Source organism: Molossus molossus, unplaced genomic scaffold, assembly GCF_014108415.1.
Source record: "Molossus molossus isolate mMolMol1 unplaced genomic scaffold, mMolMol1.p scaffold_m16_p_9, whole genome shotgun sequence".
Lineage (NCBI taxonomy): Eukaryota > Metazoa > Chordata > Mammalia > Chiroptera > Molossidae > Molossus > Molossus molossus.
In genome coordinates, this window is record NW_023425403.1 from 32673195 (window position 1) to 32695280 (window position 22086).

Here is a 22086-nt window from a genome sequence, read left to right on the forward strand (position 1 = left end):
TCTCCTGCTTGAGGTCCCTCCTAATTTCCCCTATTTGGACATAATTTTAACCCCTTTTAATTCCTATACACTTCATTTTGAAGATTCTGCTCTTGAATACAGTCCTATAAAGATCCGACGTTCTGCACCTTCTCTGAAGGAATTGCCATCTCTCCCCCTTGAAAATGAAGTGTCCATGTAGCTCGGAATCACTGCTACGTGAGAGCTCCCAGCAGGTCTTGTCAGCCTGCATTTCCAAGCTGTTCAGCATACTGTCTTCATACTGACATTCAGCCAGTGAATGAATGGCTTCTAATCAGAGCTTTTATTCATTCATTTATTCAACAAATATTGACTGAGGACCTACTAAGTGTGAAGCACTGTCCTGCGTGCTGGGATACACCAGTAAGCCAAACAGACCAACACTTCTGCCCGCAAGGAGCTTAAGTTTTAGTGCATGAGAAGGATGAGGGAGAAAACAAAAACAAAATAATAAAATAAATGTATAAGAAAAATGTGGAGCATTTGAGAAGGTGCCAGTGCTATGAAAAGGAAGTTAGAGCAATTTAAGAGGCCCTGGAAGGGCCAGGTGGGTGTTGGTCAGGGTTGCAGTTTACACAGGTTTGCCACAGCTCAGGGAGAAGGTTGAGCGAAGACTGGAAGGAGAGGAGGGGGCAGTCATTCGGATATTGTGGGGAAGAACATTCCCAGCAGAGGGAACAGCCCGTGAAAACCCTAAGGTATGAGCACAACAGGGCAAAGCCTTTGGAAAAGCATGTGAGACGAGAAAGGAGTGAAGTTTGCTTTAGAGAAGGAATGTGGGCAGGGAGGGGGTCATAGAGGACTATGGCTTCTCCTCTGGGAGAAAGCTGGAGCCGCTGATGGGTTTTGAGCTGAGGTGGGCGTCCTCTGGTCTTGCATTTAACATATTTTACTCTCGTTTCTTGTTCATCTTTAGTGCATAAAGAGGTAACCTAAGAGAGATGAGTCTGACAAAGTCCAACTAATTTAAGCATGTGTTATCGGTGGACCCCAAAGAGTGGAAAGAGCACTTCATTCTCCAGCTGGCCAGCTCAGAGACAACCTCGATGAAAAGGTTGAAAAACGGGGAACATGCTGACCCACCGGCAGCTCTGGCTTCTTGTGACTGTTACAGTCAATCGCTGCTCACTTCCGTTTAGTCCATACACACTAACCGGAAGCCTCTGGTCTTCCTGGAATGTCATGTAAAAATCCAGGTATTCTAGCAATTGATTCCAGCGTTGGCTAACACATCAGGTTTCTGTCTTATACTGTAGTGTCAAAGCATAAAATACATACCAGTAAAGGTTAAGTTATGACTAGTATTCCATAAAATTGTCAAGTAAGCCACTGGTTTTAATATTCAGCTTTAGAAACATCATTCTCATTCTTCTTTACTACCAAATAAGGGAATTGTAAATTGAGCCTCTTGTATTTTTTCCTTCTCCTATTGCATTCTCTTGTGTAAGAACTGATGATTGACTTAAGATTGGTTGGCATCAGGGAACGTTGGGAAGGCGTGACAGTGTCTCATACGCTGACTCCGTGGTGGCAGATGGTGGGCACTCCCTTCCAAGTCATTCTCGAGGCCCTGAGGACACAGTCCTGTGGCATCCTCCTGGTAAAGAACCCGAAGAGTCCCAGCATCTGGCTCATCGCTTTCTGTGCTTGTGTGGTCCCAAGGTGGCATGTTATGGGGACTCTACTGTATAATGGGTGACATGGTGCTGATTTGGGACTGATGCCACCATTCCCATTCTAGTGAATTTGGCCATGGTCACTAACTACTTGTGAATCTGGGCCTCTAGGTTAGGGCAAGAAAAGTCCAACCCTAATTCAGAGTTTGCTCAATCACAGAAAAGATGTGGGGGCAGTGGCCCAGACCTAGAGTCAGACAGCAGGCATCAGGGGTAGCCTCAGCACCCTGACCTCTCTGCTCCTATCTCCTCCCTTGCTGCATGACCTTGGGAATGCCATCTGGCCCCCTGGGTATCAACTTTCCCATTTGTCAGTGGGGATGACAAAACTTACTTTGTAATTATGTTGTCAGAGTTTTAGTAATCAATTATTGATCACCTGGCAAATTGTAGCTCTTCAATAAATGGAAATGTATAATTTTAAATAGCTCTAATGTTATATCAAATATAACTCTTCCTAGTCATTTTAGCAGTTTACTTTTAGCCCATATAAGAGATTAATGACTTTTTCCCAATATTAAATATGTAGCAATGTTGAGTCCACATACATTTTATTTTTTTCTGCTTACTTCTTTTTTTATTTAAATTAATTTATTTTGTTACAGATGTTACTCCTTTTTCCCCATTGACACCCTCCTCCCCGCTCCTGCCCTTCCTTCACAGTATTGTTGTCTGTGTCCAATGTTTATATATATACACACACACACACACACACACACACACACACACACATTCTTTGGTTTATCTCTTCCTGCAACCCACCCCCACCCCCTGAGGTTTGTCAGTCTGTTCCCTACTTCTATGTCTCTGGGTCTATTTTGTTCATCAGCTTATTTTGTTCATTATATTCCACAAATAAGTGAGATCATGTGATATTTGTCTTTCTCTGATTGGCTTGTTTCGCTTAGGACAATACTCTCCAGGTCCTTCCATGTCGTCTCAAAAAATAAGAGATCTTTCTTTCTTACAGCTACATAGTACTCCATTGTGTATATATGTACCACTGCTTTTCTACGGATGGACACTTGGGCTGTTTCCAGATCTTAGCTATTGTAAATAGTGCTGCTATGAACATAGGAGTGCATATATTCTTTCTGATTGGTGTTTAAGGCTTCTTAGGATATATTCCTAGAAATGGGAAGACTGGGTCAAATGGCAGTTCAATTTTTAATTTTTTGAGGAAACTCCATAGTGTTTTCCATAGTGGCTGTACCAGACTGAATTCTCACCAGCAGCATACTAGGGTTCCCTTTTCTCCACACCCTCACCAACACTTGTTGTCTGAAGATTTGTTGATGGCGGCCATTCTGACAGGTGTGAGGTGATACCTCATTGTTGTTTTAATTTGCATCTCTCTGATGATTAGTGATGTTGGGCATTTTTTTCATGTCTCTTGGCCATTTGTATGTCCTGTTTGGAGAGGTGTCTCTTTAGGTCCTCTGCCCATTTTTTAATTGGGTTATTTGCCTTCCTTTTTTTGAGTTGTGTGACTACTCTATATATTTCAGAACTTTGATTTTCAAGGTAAGTCTTCCACTGGTCTGATAACAATGCTGTTATTTAGCTATATAGAATATTCTCAGAGGAGGTATTGCAAAGCATCAAAATGAGCAGAAAGAATTGCTGAGTGAATTTTAAAGTCTCTTTTCCCTCAAAGATTTTTGAAGAAAGACATATTTTGCACACTGAGGGTTTTAATCCTTTCCTGCACAGATATTTTGGGGGATTATACCAGGTTCTGAGAATAACAAATGACTGGGTCTCAACTCCTACCCTGGGAAGTTTTCAGTCTGGTAGATGAAGCACTTTATATTGCATTCTATTACAGCACGGCGAGTTCCCGCGGAGTGTAGCCATACCTGAGGGCAGCAAGATGAACTTGCTGATATCTTGCTGTCTATTCCAGCTGAATGATTCTGTGATAAAAAAAAAAAAAAAAAAAAAAAAAAAAAAAAAAAGGTCAGGATAGCATGATTTTTGGAGGCCATTCCCTGCTAAGACAGAACCAAGTGTCACATGCTGAAGGGGAAAGGATAATTAGGATAAAACAACTGCTAAGAACTTTCATTTCTGCAAGTGGTTAATGTTACCAGTCTTTCCACTTTACAATGGATTGTTGCTCCTTAATGATAATGAAAAATGTGCCATTCTGTGGAAGCTATTTTTCCCTATATTAAGAATTATGAGCATTAATTCCCATCTGGGTACATAAAAGAAAGACAGGCAGGAAAGCTAGAAAATCAACTCTCTGATATTTGCACGTCTTCCCTGTAGGAAATAGGGGTCTGGGCTGCTATGTAGACTGAATCTAAGGAATTAAAACCAAAGGGGGTTTGGGAAGCCACCGCTAAGGGTGAGCTCTGACACAGAGACAGGCTTTCAACGCCCTGCCAAAACCAGAGCCGTTCTCAAGCTGTTTAACTTGTGATTATTTTCTTCTGTTGCCTCTTCTTTGAAAACTAATTGCAGATGTGAAATGGCCATGTTTAAATAATTCATAAAAAAATAATAATAAATCCAGAGGAAAGTGACAAAGGTATAGGGAAACCTGGTAAAATACCAAGTAGGGGTCGAGTCCATCGTAGTTTTCTGAGTCTTTTTCGCACTCGAGTGTTTAATTAAGCCGGTCTGTCTGTTTGGCCCTGGGTTGGTTTTGTTCTTTCTAGAGAGTTGTTGACCTAATCCTGCATTAGAACACACTGAGCAGTAGCTTCCTCATGGTTCATTAAAACATTTGTAAATGCTGTTATTTTGGCATTGGGAAAAAAAAATCAGTACCTTCTGACTGAGGGAAACTCATACATTTATAATTATATTTTTAATGTTGTGGAATAGCTTTTTAGCTCTAGCAATTATGTGAACCAGTTAGACAACATTGTTTAATGTAGGCAACTAAATGCCCAGAAGATTTTTAACTATAAAAACGAGCTTTCGCAAGTTTTGGAGAGTCTTCCAACCAGACAATTAATTGAACTAACTCCGTGGTGCCTCTGTGAGGTTTATAGCTCCTGGAACTGGTGTTATGCTCACAGAGCATTTAAACGTTACATCCTTAAAACTTCTACATCAATTAGTTTGTGATAGAAGGCAATCTCTAGATTTAAAATTACTTATTTTGTGCTGATATATCATTTTCAATAATAAGCTACTTTTTTTTTTTCTGTAGAACTAATTAGTAACTCAAGCCCTGGAGAAACAGCTGCATATTGGCTCAACTTTCACCCTCCTACTGAGAGGGGACCTCACCCTGTTCTTCATAGTCCCTCCTCCAGTGTGGGTGGGAAGTTAGAATACTAGTGAAAAACAGTGACTCAACAGTGCTATAAGAAGATGAATTAGGTATCCATTTTCCATTAAGTCTGCTAAACAGTCCAATATCTTAGAACAAAAGCTATTCAAATATCCACTGCTTCAATTATTCAATACACCCACTTATGTTTTTTAAAATACCAGGGTATTTCCTCTCTCATATAGTAGCAAATATGTTTCTTTCTAATGCTCTTATTGAAAAACTGGTCTTCCAAGTTGATATTCAAAAATATCCATCTGGCTCCTTAAATACAATCATGTCTCTTTTGTTTTCCCAAGACTCCAATGAGGAGATGTTTGTCACTTAATTGCTGTTGAGGATCACAGATGATGGTTTATAGGTTTAGGCAAATTGTGGGCAGTGTTTTGTTAACCAACAAGCGAGCACGCTGGTACTTGATAATTATCCTATAGAGCTCAATTGGCCCTTAACAGCACCTGCCCAAACAGCATCAGGGAGCCTTGTCTCACCACAAAAGCTCCTTCTTGTTAATTAACCTGTGTGCACTTGTTGTAAATGAAACCTATTTGTTTCCAGTTAATATATTTGCTGCTACTTTAAATATTTATTTATTATTATGCTTGTTAAGTGAGGGGTGGAGAAGAATAGTTTGGATGACTTCCATCAGTCTGTGCTGAGCTTTAAGAGATCAGCAAATAGACTAGTATGTCAATCATGTTGCTGTGTGCTCAGTGGACCCCCAAACCTGCTTAAGAAAGATGAGTTTCTCTCAACCATGAAAACAATATAAGGGGCAAGTGAGAAGAAAGACACTAATGACAATAATCAGTAAATTTTCATTAGAGGAGAGTTTCCTAAATGTTGAATGCAATTCATGCGAGGCTTGATTGCATTTCTCAATTTACCTCATGACTGTTTTTTGTCCCAGAGGATAAAAAACTGAACCCATGCAAGTAGATGTGTCTTGATTTTCCCTTCAGTTGGTTTCAGCCAAGTGAAATGATGAACTGAAATTAAGACAGATTTGCATAATTGCTTATAAGCAATCGTAATTTGAGGATCATAAAGAAATTAAGGTAAACTTACCATAATATGTCAGTATTGTAGCTGAAAACACTAGAAACAGTAAATGCATTTATTTGGCATATTTTATATAGAACCTAGAATAAAGTAACCATTCTTGTAAAGGCTGTCAAAACCATCACTTAGATTTTTAGTCTTAAAATTCTGGTGATTTGTAATTGGTTTTAGCTATTTGTTACTGTTCTTTAAAACTCATGTTGGGATGAGATCCAAGATGATGGCAGAGTAGGTGGAAGCTATACTTACCTGCTCCCAGGATCAAACTGGAATTACAACTAAAATACAGAGCAACCAGCCTGAATAACCAAGTGAAGACTCGCTGAAGAGAAGTCTTATAAACAAGGATTTTCAAAAGAAGCCATATTGAGATTGGTAGGAAGGGAGAAGACATGAAAAATGCTAGCCCTGTTCCCACAGGCAGCAACTGAGATTCCAGGGGGATATCTCAGCTGCAAGGGGTTCCCCCTAAGAAAAGGGGGGTCTCAACCCCAAGCCAAGTTCCCCAGCCCAGACCACCAGAGCCAGGAAGAGTTGCCAACATAACATTTGGCTGTGAGAATCAGCAGGAATTCTGTCAGCCAGGGAGAGACAGGAGCCTGCTAGAGACATGGCACCTTCTTAAAAGGTGAACATGTAAAAGCTCATTTGCAACCACTCACCCTGGGCTCTGGCTGAAGGAGGGCAGAGCAGACTAAGGTCCTGCAAGGAGAGACTGGGATTTGTGTCTCTGAGGAGAGAGTAGAAGGAACTGCCACCAGGATAACTGTGCTGAGTCATTCTCCGGTACCCCAAATGCCACCTTTCTTGGGTAGAGTATGCTACTCCAAAGGCATCAGTCTAGGGGAATGCAATAACCCCACCCTGTGGACTCCCTGTCACCCCAACCTGTGGATATTGTGACCTGCTGAGGAGTCAGCTGCCTGAACCAGGATGTAGAGGTCTAGGTAGGCTCCAGGGGTGTCAGTGACTGAGCTTTGTGGCTTTGAGATGGGAACCATTCCTCCCATGAATCTGACTGGCACCTCCACCTCACAGGAGATCTGCTAGCCCCACTCTCAGGGCTTGCAGAGCCCCACTCAGGATCCTAACTCCTCGTGGCTGAGGTCTAGGCAGAATTGGGACAGAATGAGTTTTGTGAACCTGGGATGGGGGCCACACCTCCCACCTTCTCCCAAGCCTCACTGGCACCGTTCCCCCATGGGACATCCATGAGCCCCATCCTCCTGATTCCCAGCAACCCTACCCTGCTAAGATTGGGCTCCTGTCAGAATATGGGACAGATCAAGTTGTGTGGCTCTAAGATGGGGGCCATTTATCCCTTGCACACCTGACTGGTGCAGACCCATCCCTTCACACAGCCAAATCTTGGTTTTCTTGGGCCTGATAAACTCTGATGGTTTCACCCTGATGACTCCCTGAGACCCCACCCCAACACAAATGTGAAACATCCAGTGGGTCACACCTAGACTTGGTATACCCTTGGACATTTGTGGAGGGACCGCAGACCCATCATTAGCACTGAGTCTGAACCTATAACAATCTGGTGAACACTACTTGCTCCTACCTGGTGAGTCACTAAGAACCTACTTCATGCAACTCAAGTAACAGCAGAGGCTCTTTCAGTGACTGAACTTAATAGGAAATGAGTAGGTGAAGGCAGGCAAAGGTGAATCTCAGTGTAACTTGGGACTTTAGTTGACCTGCCCACAGACCTGGTGCTGATAAAAGCCAACCTTGGTACACAATTTGGTCTTCCTGTGCACACCTCAGCCCAGCAGAGGTAGCCACAAACTATGGATTGCTTTGTAGCTCTTAACAAGTTGATCAGAGCCAATCACAGACAGAATCTGACATTAGCCTGCACCAGAGTCCCTCCCAAGAGGTCCTAGAACCAACACACCCAGTAATCAGCTGCAGACAATATGAGAGCAGGATCCAATTAGCTTTGCAAGTGGAATATCTAAGAGCAGGTACCAGACCAATAGCGATCAAGACTCAATTACAAAAGGAGAACCCACATAAACCACACAAACAACATTCCTGGAGCACCCAGCTCAGGTGATTAAGGAGACTGCACAACCAGGTACCATGTGATACCTACTTCATAAGGCCACCCTACCAAACTGGGAGTCATAGCAGATCTACATTATAAATAGAAACAAACACAAAGAGGTGTCCATAATGGGGAGACAAAGAAATATTCCCCAAATGAAAGAACAAGAGAAAGCTGTAGAAAAAAGCTAAATGAAATGGAGATAAGCAATTTGTCAAATATAGAGTTCAAAAAAATTGTTATAAGAATGTTCAAGAGCTTAGTGAGAATTACAAGAGCCTGAAAAAAATACATAAAAAAAACATAAAAATGACCAGTCAGAAATGAAGAATACACTAGAAGGCATAAATAGTAGGTTGGATGAAGCAAAGGATCAAATCAAAAATTTGAAAGACAAGGAAGCAGAAAACACCCAATCAGAGCAGCAAAATGAAAAAAAAAAAAAATGAATTTTTCAAAGTGAAGATAGTTTAAGGGACCTTTGAGAACAAGAAGCAAAATAAAATTCACATGGGGTACCAGAAAGATAAGAGAGAGAACAAGGGATCAAGAACCTACTTTGAGAAATAATGACTGAAAACTTACCTAATCTGGTGAAGGAAAAAGACACACAAGTCCAAGAAGTACAGAGATTTCCAAACAAGTTGAACCCAAAGAGGCCCACACAAAGACACATCATAAATAAAATGGCAAAAGTCAAAGATAAAGTGAGAATTTTAAAAGCAGCAAAAGAGAGACAGTTATCTACAAGGGAGCTCCCATATGACTATAATCTGATTTCTCAACAGAAACGTTTTAGGCCAGAAGGGATTGGCATGAAATATTCAAAGTAATGAAAGCAAGGACCTACAACAAAGACTACTTTACCCAGCAAGGCTATCATTTAAAATTGAAGGAGAAATAAAAAGCTTCCCAGACAAGAAAAAGCTAAAGGAGTTTGTTACCACCAAATCAGTATTATATGACATGTTAAAGGGTCTTCTCTAAAAAAAGTTTTTTAAAAACAATAGGAAGAAGGAAAAACAGAGGAACATAGTTAAAAGGATAAAATGATAATAAATACCTATCAATAATCACTTTAAATGTAAATGGCTAAAATGCTCTAATCAAAAAACATAAAGCTGATGAATGGATAAGAAACAATATCCATATATATGCATTCTACAAGAAATCCACCCCAGAATGAAAAATACACACAGTCTAGAAGGAAAGAAATGGAAAGAAAAAAATATTTCATGCCAATAGAAATGAAAAGAAAAAAAATTGGGGGTAGCAATACTTATATCTGACAAAATAGACTTTAAAACAAAGGCTATATACAGTAAGAGACAAAAAAGGACATTACATAATAATAAAGGGAGCAATCCAACAAGAGGATGTAACCCCTGTAAACATTTGTGCACCCAACATCAGAGCACCTAAATATGTAAGGCAACTTTTGATGGGTATAAAGGGAGAGACTGACAGTAATACAGTCATAGTATGGGGATTTTAACACCCCATTGACATCAATAAATAGATCTTCCAGACAAAAAATCAACAGGAAATTATGGCCTTAAATGACACATTAGATCAGGTAGATTTCATTGATATGTTCAAAGCATTTCATTCTAAAGCAGCAGAAAATACTTTTCAAGTGCACATGGAACATTTTCTAGGATAGAACACATATCAAACCACATCATAATAAATTTAAGGAGATTGAAATCATATCAAGCATCTTCTCTGACTATACGGGGATGAAACTAGAAATGAATAACAAGAAAAAGACAGAGATATGGAGGTTAAATAATATGTTACTAAACAATGAGATCAAGGAAGAAATCAAAAGACACTTTGAAAAGAAGAAAATGAGAACACAACAACCCCAAATCTATGGGACACAGCAAAAGCAGTCCTAAGAAGGAATTTCATGTCATTACAGTCCTACTTCAAGAAGCAAGAAAAATCTTGGATAAATATTCCAACCATTCACCTAAAAGAATGAGAAAAACAACAACAAACAAAGCCCAGAATAAGTAGAAGGAAGGAAATAATAAAGATCAGAATAGAAATAAAAGACATGGAAACTAAAAAACAAACAAACAAAAAATCAATGAAACCAAGAGCTGGTTCTTTGAAAAGATAAACAAGATGAACAGACCTTTAACCAGACTCATCAAGAAACAAAGAGAAAAACCCAATTAAATAAGAAATAAAAGAGAAGTAACAACTGGCCCCAAAGAAATAACAAGGATTATTAAAAAAATATTATAAACAACTATATGCCAAAAAATTGGACAATCTGGATGAAACAGATAAATTCCTAGAAATATACTATCTTCCAAAACTGAATCAGGAAGAATCAGAGAAGCTGAATAGACAGATTACAAATAGTGAAATTGAAGCCATAATAAAAATAAAATTAAAAACTCCCAACAAATAAAAGTCCTGAACCAGATGGTTTCACAGGCAATTTTTACCAAACATTCAAAGAACCAACACCTATCATTCTCAAACTATTCCAAAAAAGTAAAGAGGAGGTAAGACTCCGAATCTCATTTTAATCTCAGCATTATCCTAATTCCAAAACCAGATAAAAACATGACAGAGAAAGAAAATTATAGGCCAGTATTCCTGATGAACATAGATGACAAAATTCTCAACAAAATATTAGCATACCAGACCCAGCAATACATTAAAACAATCATACACTATGATCAAGTGGGATTTATTCCAAGGATGCAAGGTTGGTACAACACCTGCAAATCAATAAATGTGATATACCACATAAACAAAATGAAGGATAAAAATACATGATCATATCAATAAAAGCACAAAAAAGTATTTGAAAACATCCAGCACCCATTTATGATGAAAACTCTCAAGTAAGTGGAAATATAGGGAACATACTTCAATGTAATAAGGGCCATATATGACAAATGCACAGCCAGCATTATACTCAATGGCAAAAAACTGAAAGTGTTATCCTTAAGAATGGGAACAAACTAGGGATTTCTGTTTTCACCACTCTTTTTTAACATAGCAGTCAGACAAGAAGAAGAAATAAAAGGCATCCAGATTGGAAAGGAAGAAGTAAAACTGTCATTATTTGCAGATGACATGATACTGTGTGTGGATAACCCTAAAGACTCTACCAGAAAACTATTACAATAACTGACAAATGAATTCACTAAACTAGCAAGAATAAAAATAAATGTCCAGAAATCAGTTGCATTTTTATATACCAATAATGAACTATTAGAAAGGGAAACTAAGAAAACAATCTCATTTATCATTACACCAAACAACAGCAACAAAACCTTGGAATAAATTTAACCAAGGATGTAAAAGACCTGTACTCAGAAAATTATAAGACACTGAAGAAAGAAATTGAAGAACATACAAATAAATGTAAGCATATACCCTGTTCATGTATAGAAAGAATTAACATCATTAAAATGTTCATATTACCCAAAGCAATCTATAGCTTCAACAAAATTTCTATCAAGATATCAATTTGTATTTCACAGAACTAGAACAAATATCTCATAAATGTATATGAAACCACAAAAGACTCTGAATAGTCACAACATTCCTGAGAAAGAAGAACAGAGTTGGAGAAATCATGCTACTGGATATCAAACCATACTATAAGGCGATAGTAATCAAAACAGCATGGTACTGGCATAAGAACAGACATCTAGATCGATAGAACAAAATAGCCCAGCTATAAACCCATGACTTTATAGTCAATTAATACTTGACAAGGGAGGCAAAAACATACAATGGGGTAAAGATAGTCTATTCAATAAATGGTATTGGGAAAATTGGACAGATACATGCAAAAAATGAAGCTAGACAACTTCTTACATGATACACAAGAATATACTAAAAATAGATTAAAGACTTAAACATTAGATTCAAAACCATAAAAAATCCTGGAAGAAAACATAAGCAGTAAAATCTCGAACATTTCTCATAGCAATATATTTTCTGATATATCTCCTTGGGGAAGGAAACAAAAGAAAAAATAAACAAATAGGACTACATCAAAGTTAAAAGTTTTTGCACAGGAATGGAAATGATCAACAAAATAAAAGGACAACTCTTTGAATGGGGAGAATATATTTGCCCATAAATCTGATAAAGGCTTAATATCCAAAAATTTAAGGAACTTATAAAACTCAGCACCAGCCCTGGTCAGTTTGGCGCACTGGTTGGAGCATCGGCCCACAGACCAAAGAGTCTCAGGTTCGATTTCAGTTCAGTTGCAGTACAGTCCCCTGCTCTGGTCGGGGTCATGTGGGAGGCAGCCTATCGATGTATCTCTCTTGCATTGATGTTTCTGTCTCTCTCTCTCCCTGCTCCCCACTCTGTCTGAAGATAAATGGAAAAATGTGTCCTTCTGTGAGGCTTATAAAAACAAACAACAAAAAAACCTCAACACCAAAAAAACAAACAATCTAATTAAGAAATGTGCAAATGACCTGAATAGACACTTCTTTAAAGAGGACATACAGATGGCCAATAGACATTTGAAAAATGCTCATCATCACTAATCACCTCACACCTGTCAGAATGGCTATCATCAATAAATAAAAAAATAAGCAAATAAGTGTTGGTGAGGATATGGAGAAAAGGGAACCCTTCACTATTGGTAGGAATGCAGACTGGTGCAGCCACCATGGAAAACAGTATGGATTTAACTCAAAAAATTAAAATTGGAACTGCCTTTTGGCTCAGCAACTCCACTTCTGGGAATATATCCGAAGAAACCCAAAGCACTAATTTGAAAGATTATATGCACCCCTTGTTTACTGCAGCATTATTTACAATAGCCAAGATTTGTAAGCAGCCCAAGTGTCCATCAGTAGGTGAGTGGATAAAAAGCTGTGGTACATATACACAATGGAATACTACTCAGCAATAAAAAAGAAGGAAATCTTACCTTTTGCAACAGCATGGAGGGACCTGGAGAGTATTATACTAAATGAAACCAACCAGTAAGAAAAAGATAAGTACCATATAATTTCACTTATATGTGGAATGTAATGAACAAAATAATCTAACAAACAAGATAGGAACAGTCTCATAAATATAGAGAATAGGCTGACAGCTGTCAGATGACAGAGGGTTTGGGGGGCTGGATGAAAAAGGTGCAGGGGTTAAGCAGGGAAAAAAAAAACTCATTGACACAGATGACAGGATGGTGATTACCAGAGGAAAAGTGGAGGTGTGGGGAGAGAGAAGAGGGTAAAGGTGGGATAAATGGTGATGGAAGGAGACTTGGCTTGGGGGTGGTGGACACACAATACAATATACAGATGATATAGTATAGAATGGTACACCGGAAACCTATATAATTTTATTGACCCGTGTCACTCCAATAAATTTAATTAAACTTTTTTTTTTAATTTCATGTTGGAAAATTTTCTAAAATACATTATTCTCAAAATGAGAATAACCTATTTACAAATCATTTTAGAAAAATGAAACAATGCTATGTTAATGTAAAAAAGGACTTTGATCTTTATTTGAAGGTAGTAATGTGGCTTTAAAATTTTACTTACAGAACATTTTCTCTCTGTTTTTGCTGCATCAAATATCATACTTATGTGACTTCAATTAGGTTTGCTTAACTGCATACAGAGAGTTCAAAATACACTTAATTATTGATGGAAGCAACATTCTCACAGCCACCAATCAATTACTTTGATTCTTCTGTTTTAAAATTGGTCTGATAATGCATTTTAGAATAGGTCAATAACTGCCTGCTACCTAGAGTAATATGTCTATTTTGTTTCTATTCATCATAATCATGTAGTTAAAAACAATATGCTTAAAATCTCAACTCGTTACTGGGAAGACAATGTAAAATTGACAAAAGAATTTGTAAAATTGTTATATGAGCATAATGTTTTTAAAAGATGTAACACATCGCTGCATCCTGGTTTTCCCGTAGACATGAAATACTTTGGATTCTTTACTCATTTGCATAAGCTTGATTGATCAGTACACCTCTGTTCTCTACCAATTCAACAGAGACTGTTTCTCTATGCCCTGATAGAATGCTTTCTCTCTGACCCCTGCAGCATCATTCAGAAAAATATTTTTTAAAAATTAGAAAAAATGCTTTTCACTCTTGCCTCATCAAATCACTTATCTTCTGAATATGAATTCTTCATTAGGAGCCCCAGAGAATATTTATGAGTACCTATATGTGAAAAGTGCTGTGAAGATGGTTCCAGAAAAAACTGTAATAACTATCATCATAGTATTTACGTTCTGCTATCGCCAGTTAGGGACAGTTATCAGATGGAACAGAGAAGTGGAAACATGGAGGTCCATCCTCCTGCTAATGCCCTCAGCCATCAGAAATGTATATGCATTATGTAACATACTGTGGAAGGAAACACTGGCCTTTGTGAAAGTAACTTGTGACTAAGTTTATCCTTCTCTTCCTCCTTACTTAGTAGAGCTGGAGAACCAAGGAAAAACCACAATAGGTTATTTTCACTTGAGTTCTGGTATATGTTGGACTCACATAAGGATGTTTTAATTCCCTTAGAGCACTGGGGCTGTATTTTGTGCATTATTGTCAATACAAAAGAACTCATCCTCATATCACTAAGTGGGTATTTAAAGGAAGTTGTTATATTTTCAAGGATTGTTTTAGGACTAAGAAGGAACTTTAAAATGTATAGTGATCCCTTACCTGAACTCCTATAGCACCAACTGTCCATATCATTCTGATTACCCACACATATTCTACCTTGAACTTCTATGCACAATTGTACTTATGTATTTATAAAAATAAGTACTGTAAATATATATTATTGATGCACCTGTCCAGTCACTCATTAATAGAAATGCTATCTAAATCTAGTGTTCACTACAAATTAAGCAATCACACACTGTGATTAATAAGAAAATTCTGACACTTAAGTCCCCAAGGCTTTTATTAATACTTTTGTTACTGATCTATGCCTGCTTGGGCATTTATAATTAATAGATTCTTTGGGGTAAATACACATATTTTCTAATAGTTAGAAGTAGGTAAGGGCTAAATTCTTCCCCAAAATTTTGCTACTTAATATGTTACAGTAAAAGCAAGTCTGAGAATTAATTCTGCAACACGTAAAATATATATAAGTAGCCCGGTCAGTGTCATCCCATGAACTGAGAGGTCCCACTTCGATCCCCAGTCAAGGCACATGCCTGGGTTGTGGGCTCCATTCCTAGTAGGGGATGTTTCTCTCTCACATTGATGTTTCTCTCTCTCTCTCTTTTTTTTTTCCTTTATTGATTTTAGAGAGAGAGGAAAGGAGAAGGAGAGAAAGATAGAAACATCGATGAGAGAGAACATCGATTAGCTGCCTCCTGCATGCCCCCCACTTGGTCCACAACATGGGCATGTGCCCTGACCCAGAATCGAACCAGCAACTTCTTGGTGCATGAGTCAACGCTCAACCACTGAGCCACACCAGCGGGGCACATTGATGTTTCTATCTCTCTCTCTAAAAAAAATCAATTAAAAACATATTACATGATAATAAATAAATAAAATATCGGTAAGTAAATAGAAACCAAAAAAGACACGTATTCTCTCTGTTTTGTAAAGACACTGTATATAACTAAATGTAAACTAGTGTGCACTCACCAATTCAAACAACACATATTCTGTCTTTTACAATGGAACAGACTGAATGTGTTCGAGGATTCAGGTGGATCGGAGTTCACCATGGATTGTAGTGGTGGAGGAATCCATCACAAAAGAAGTTGAACTTGACCAGACTTCCAAGAAAAGGCAAATCTTAGAGAAAGTGGGGCCCAGGACATCCTAAGTGGGAAAGAACCAACACAAGATAGGAGGTAGAGACACAGTACACAGACTCACATGTTTACAAAATTGCACTTTTCCTAATTCCAGCCATCAAAATTGGAACAACATTTTGAAATGAAGAACATTATCATCAAATTATAGGTGTCTCAGCAGCTGTACCACCAAAATTAAGCTATTCTAATAGGCCACTCAGGCATAAAGATGGTGGATTTTCTATTTTTTATAGGTAACTTGACTTTCAGTTAGAATATTTTATAACCTATTCCATAAAACATGAAGGGCTATGAAATGCTACCTGTAATACCACTGGCAATGTAGTGCATTATTATCATTTAATGTCAAGGAGGCAACAGTCTTTTTCCGTGTTCATCTGTTCATTCATTCATTCATTCATTCAATCAGCAATCTGGATTAAGCACCTACTCATTATGCTCAGTCATAAGCAATTTCAATGAGTTGAGAGGAATGATACTTAGTAGTCTTTATTACCTAGTGACTATGATGACATTACAGACTAAGGCTACTGTCCAAAGCTATTATCAGCAAGTGGTGGATGGTGGTGGTGGTGAGGAGGAAATAGCAGAGGGCAATAAGTGACCAAAACACGAACCCTACTGAGTTCCCTACCTGCAAAGATATTTAGCTGTTTTCTTATTAGCAATCTGAGAGGCTATGATTGCTTTTAAGGTAGGCTCGAGTCTTGGCTATTTTGACAATTCCTAAAAGATAGGCTTATCTAAGACTCTCAAACAGATTTTAAAATTAGGTTCCAACGTACAACGTGGAAGGCCAATGAGATGACTCCATCTCCATGTATTATTTGCTCTCATTTTCCAAGGGCATGGAGTGAATTGGCCAAAGTTGCTAGTTGTTTTCTTTTCTGCATTATGAGAGGTTGAACTTCAGGCTTTGAGGTACTTAACTAAGGTGACAATATACCCAGATTTGCCTGGGACAGTCCAGGTTTTGCCAGTTGTCCAAGTGTATAATTATTAACAGTACCTAATTTCTTTCTTTAAAAATGTCCCACTGACACTATAAATTATATTGCCACTTTAATAACAGCTGACTTCAGCCTTGAATAATAGGTCTCTAAACCCATCAAAAATTTGGGAAAGAAGGCTTTCTGAGAGGTTAACATACTTTTAACCGAGGACAATTGCTAGAGAGTTTTATGGAGCTAGTTATGTGATACTAAAATACTAGTCAGTTTGGTCTCTAGAGCTAGACAGTTGATAAATCAGGGAAACAAGTCACCATGGCCTGGTAGTGAAGAGCATAGATTTGAGCCAAAGAGTGAGGTTCACATCCCAGTTGGGCCATTTCTTGCACACGTGACCTTATCCTCACTGGTCTTAGTTTCCTCATCTCTAGATTGGGGATGTTAAGATTACCTATCTCACAGATTTGCAATAAGAAGTATATTCATTAATTATATAAAGTGCCTAGAATAGTATCCGGCACACTGTCAGTCACATAACAAAGTTGGCTCTCATTACTCCATCATTCAAAAAGCTAAACATGGACGTGAAGCTATGTCTTCAAGATCCTGATTTCATTTCCTTTGGATATCCACCCAGAGGTGGGATTGCTGAATCAAAGGATAGTTTTACTTCTAATTTTTGAGAAACCTCCATACTGATTTCCATAGTGGCTGCACCAATTTACCTTTCCATCAAAAGTACACAAGGATTCCCTTTTCTCCACATCTTCGTCAACATTTGTTATCATTTATCTTTCTGTGACAGCCATTCTAACAGATATGAGGTGATATCTGATTGTGGTGTTTGATTTGCATTTTCCTGATGATTAGTGATATCCAACACTTTTTCATATACCTGTTGGCCATTTATGTCTCCATCTGAGATCATTTTAATTAGGTGTGGTTTGTGTGGGGTTTTTTTGTGGGGTTTTTTTTTTTTTTTTTTTTTTGGTGTTTTGTTATTGAATTATATGTTCATTGCAGCATTATTTATAATAGCCAAGATATGGAAATAACTTAAATGTCTGTTGATAGATGAATGGATAAAGAAAATGTGGTATACATATAAAAATGGAATATTATTCAGCCTTTAAAAAGGGGGAAATCCTGTTATTTGCAACAACATGATTGAACCTGGAGGACATTATGCTAAGGGAGATCAGCCAGACACAGACAAATAATGCATGATCTTACTTATATGTGGGATGTAAAATATTCAAATTTATAGAAGCAGAGAGTAGAATGGTGGTTGGTAGGAACTGAGGGGAGGGAGAAATAGGAAGATGTTGATCAAAGGGTACAAAATATCAGTTATACAAGATGAATAAAGTCTGATTATCTAATGTACAATATGGTGACCATAGTCAACAATACTGTATTGTATACTTGAAATTTGCTAAGAGGATAGATCTTAAGTGTTCTCACCACAAAAGAAAGAAAAGAAAGATGAAAGAAAGAAAGAAAGAAAGAAAGAAAGAAAGAAAGAAAGAAAGAAAGAAAGAGAGAGAGAGAGAGAGAGAGAGGGAGGGAGGGAGGGAGGGAGGGAGGGAGGGAGGGAGGGAGGAGGAAGGAAGGAAGGAAGGAAGGAAGGAAGGAAGGAAGGAAGGGAGGGAAAGAAAAGAAGAAAGAAAGAAAATGGTAACTGCAATAGTCACCCTCTTACATCTGTGATTTTGCTTTCTAAAATTTCAATTACCTGTGGTTAACTGCAATCCAAAAATAGTAAATAAAAAATTTAAAAAATAAACATTTCCTAAGTTTTAAATGGCATGATAAAATCTTGCACTGTTCTATTCTGTCCCACCGGAGACAGTAATCATCCTTTTGTCCAGCTTATGCCCCTTGGCCAATAGTCACGCAGTAGCTATCTTGGTTATCAAACAGGCTGCTGCGGTCTTCCATTACTGGCATTCAAGTAATCTTTATTTTACTTAACAACGGCCACAAAGTGCAAGAGTAGTGATGCTGGAAATTTGTATATGCCAAAGACAAGCCATAGTGCTTCCTTTAAATGAAAAGGTAAGTAAAGCCTTGGCTGGTTTGGCTCAGCGGTTAGAGCATCGGCCTGTAGTCCACAGAGACCCAGGTTCGGTTCCCACTAAGGGCACGTACCTCAGCTGCAGTTTGTCCCTGGCCCTGGTTGGGTCATGTGGTTGGTAACCATTTGATGTGTCCCTTTCACGTCCATGTTTCTCTCTCTATCTCTCCGTCTCTCTCTCTATCTGAACAAGAAATGGAAAAATGTCCTCGGGTGAGGATAAAAAAAAAAAAAAAGGTAAGTTAAGTGCAATAAGGTATTTTGAAAGAGAAAGAGACCATACCACATAACTTTTATTACAGTATATCATTATAATTGTACTATTTTATTATTAGTCATTGTTAAACTCTTAGTGTGCCTATTTTACATGTAGAAAAACATAGTATATATCAGGTTCAGTACTATCGGTGGTTTCAGGCATCCACTGAGGGTCTTGGAACATATTCTCCTCACATAAACAGGAACAAGTCCATGCACAGTGACAGCTATATTAATTAGCTTGATTGTGGTAATTATTCACAGTATATATGTACATCAAAACACCAAGTTATACACCATAAATACATACAATTTTTATATGTCAATATACCTCAATAAACAACAAACAACAACAATGTAGGCATGAATGAGTTAACAAATCTTGTATGGACATGGTCTTAAATGAGCAATGTTGTCAACCACTAGTTCAACAAACTGTACAGAACGTTTAACAGTTCTTAAAATCAATGGCAAGTTGTTATAAGACTTTAATTAAAATATTTGGGATATGTATTTTAATGAAACCAACATTTTTATTTACAATAACACTTTGCTTCTGTAAAGTGAAACCTGTCTTATTTTACCTCACTAACCATGACAGAATGTTACTGGCTCCATTTTATTACTCTCAAGATATAAAGGATTCTCATATATTAATATGTTACAGCATCTTAACATTTCTTTCCTTCTAATATTATAATATTCTAAACCTTTATTAAATATAAACTCCATTTCTATCTCCCAGCTTTGTGTAAAAGATAACATATGTATTTTTTTCTTTGGATATGCTATTAAAATAGATCAATTTCATTGTATATATTAGAGGCAATAAATATTTAACTTGAAAAAGAATCACTGATGATAATAGGATACATTAAATTGATAATATTTGACTGTTGGCTATTGAACTGGGGATTAAGATATCAGACAGTTCCCAAAAGTAAATACCTTGATAGAATGATCACAATGGAATTTCGAAATTAAATATACCAAGGTCTATGTTAATGTGGTATAAGTGGGAACATGAGAAAATATTAAGTTGAAGTTTTGTTGAAAGATGAATTTGAAATGATCTCTTATGCATATGTAACTTTTAATCTATACTCTCTGAGGTACATTTACACTCACATTTAGAAGTCTAATTAGTAATAAAAAGGGAAGAGTTGGTAATGATAGCACCCTGCTCTTAGGCCCTGTTATAAATTCTGGAAACAAATTAATTAATATCTTAATACACATGTTATTTTCTGTACCTTAATATTTCATCTCCGAAGGTATAAGCTTTCCTTTTTATAGTTTTTCCTTTCTTTCTTGATTTTTTTGTTTTGTTTTGTTTTACATTTAATCTGTAAATCTGAAGCCTGGGGATCTTGTTTCTTTCAAAGTCAGACTTTTGACATTTTTCTCCTGCAAAACAAAAGATTTGAAAAGAAATAGCTTTGAAATGTGTGCTTTTTCTAGTTTGTGCTGTTTCTTGGAAAGACTAACAGGCATTTGGATAGTGAACCATCAAAAACATCTCTTTTAGGCTATTACTGGTAGAATGCCTCTTAACCCTTCAGGCAACTCAACAACTGAGTTAAGGAAATTTTCATGTATGGGTTTTGCCTGTCATATGGTTGACTTAACTTCAGGATATACTTTGCAGCTAAAGGTTCATTGCTCTCAATTTGTTAAGTGGCTAATTATAAAGGTGCACAGAAGAATTGACACAAGGGAAAGAGGGGCCTGGCTTCTCACAGCAGCCCCAAGAGGCCTGTACAAGGGTCATTTGTGAAAACAGAGCACAAATTAAACAATGGCCATAATCAGCTGCCAGCGGCTGGTGTACAATCAAAGGGGAATTCTTATGTAGATGTAAAGCAGGCATTACACTGTTGGGACTTTTGTTTATTTTTTTAACATTGACAACTAAGTCCTAATATTAGTGATGGTATTTAAGCTTCTGCAAAAGTAACATTTTAAACCTCAACTGACCATAGCATGCTAAATAAAAAGACAATTTGCTTTGTACCTGCAGCTGGGATTTATGGTGGTGTTGTCCCCCCACCCCCTTTTACGATATATTGAAAATACCTTTGAATCCCAATGAAAAGAAATTGGTCTGATTTCCTGAATAAGCAAGTATTTTAAATGTTATTGAAAATAACGACCAGAAATATGAGTGTGACGTGAAACATGTGAATTAAGAAACAAATACTTTCCATCACATAACAACCAGCTTTCCTATTTACTGCCAGTACCATGAATTCTAAAAACCCACCTTTTCAACGCAAAACAACAAAGAAAACTCCCTTTACTTGGGAGTGGGATAGATAATGAAAAAGAATGGAAATTGTTGCATTGTTTCTTCTACCTTTCATTAAAACATCCCCATGCATAGTATTCACATCATTATGTAAGACATTTGCAAATATGTATAATGCTTTGCCTATGGGAAAACTCTCTTGCTCTAATGTATTCCTGAAAGATGAATGAACAATTCTTTAGGTATGATAAAAAGATTCAGAGGGTCGGATAAAGTCGTGATATTAAAGCCACAAGCTCATCATTCAATTTTTTTTTAACTGCTAACACTGCAGGTCTCTGTTGCACTTAATTGTTTTTTTCTCTGCAAACTCACCACTCCTTTTCCGATTCCTTTTCTGACTTAAGATCAGCAACCCCATATTTGCTGAAGGCTGCCTGCTTTGATACTTCAGCGGGGGTCTTGTGAAGTCAGAGGAATTCTTTGGCTTTAGCTCTCTGATCTGGATTTTTGCCTGATCTCCGGATTGTCAGTAGCCTCTGAAAGAATTGCTAAACTTCGGGCATCAGCAGATATCCTTCTTCTTATCGGCTGAATTTAGCAATCAGACCAAGAGCTGATTTTTACATCA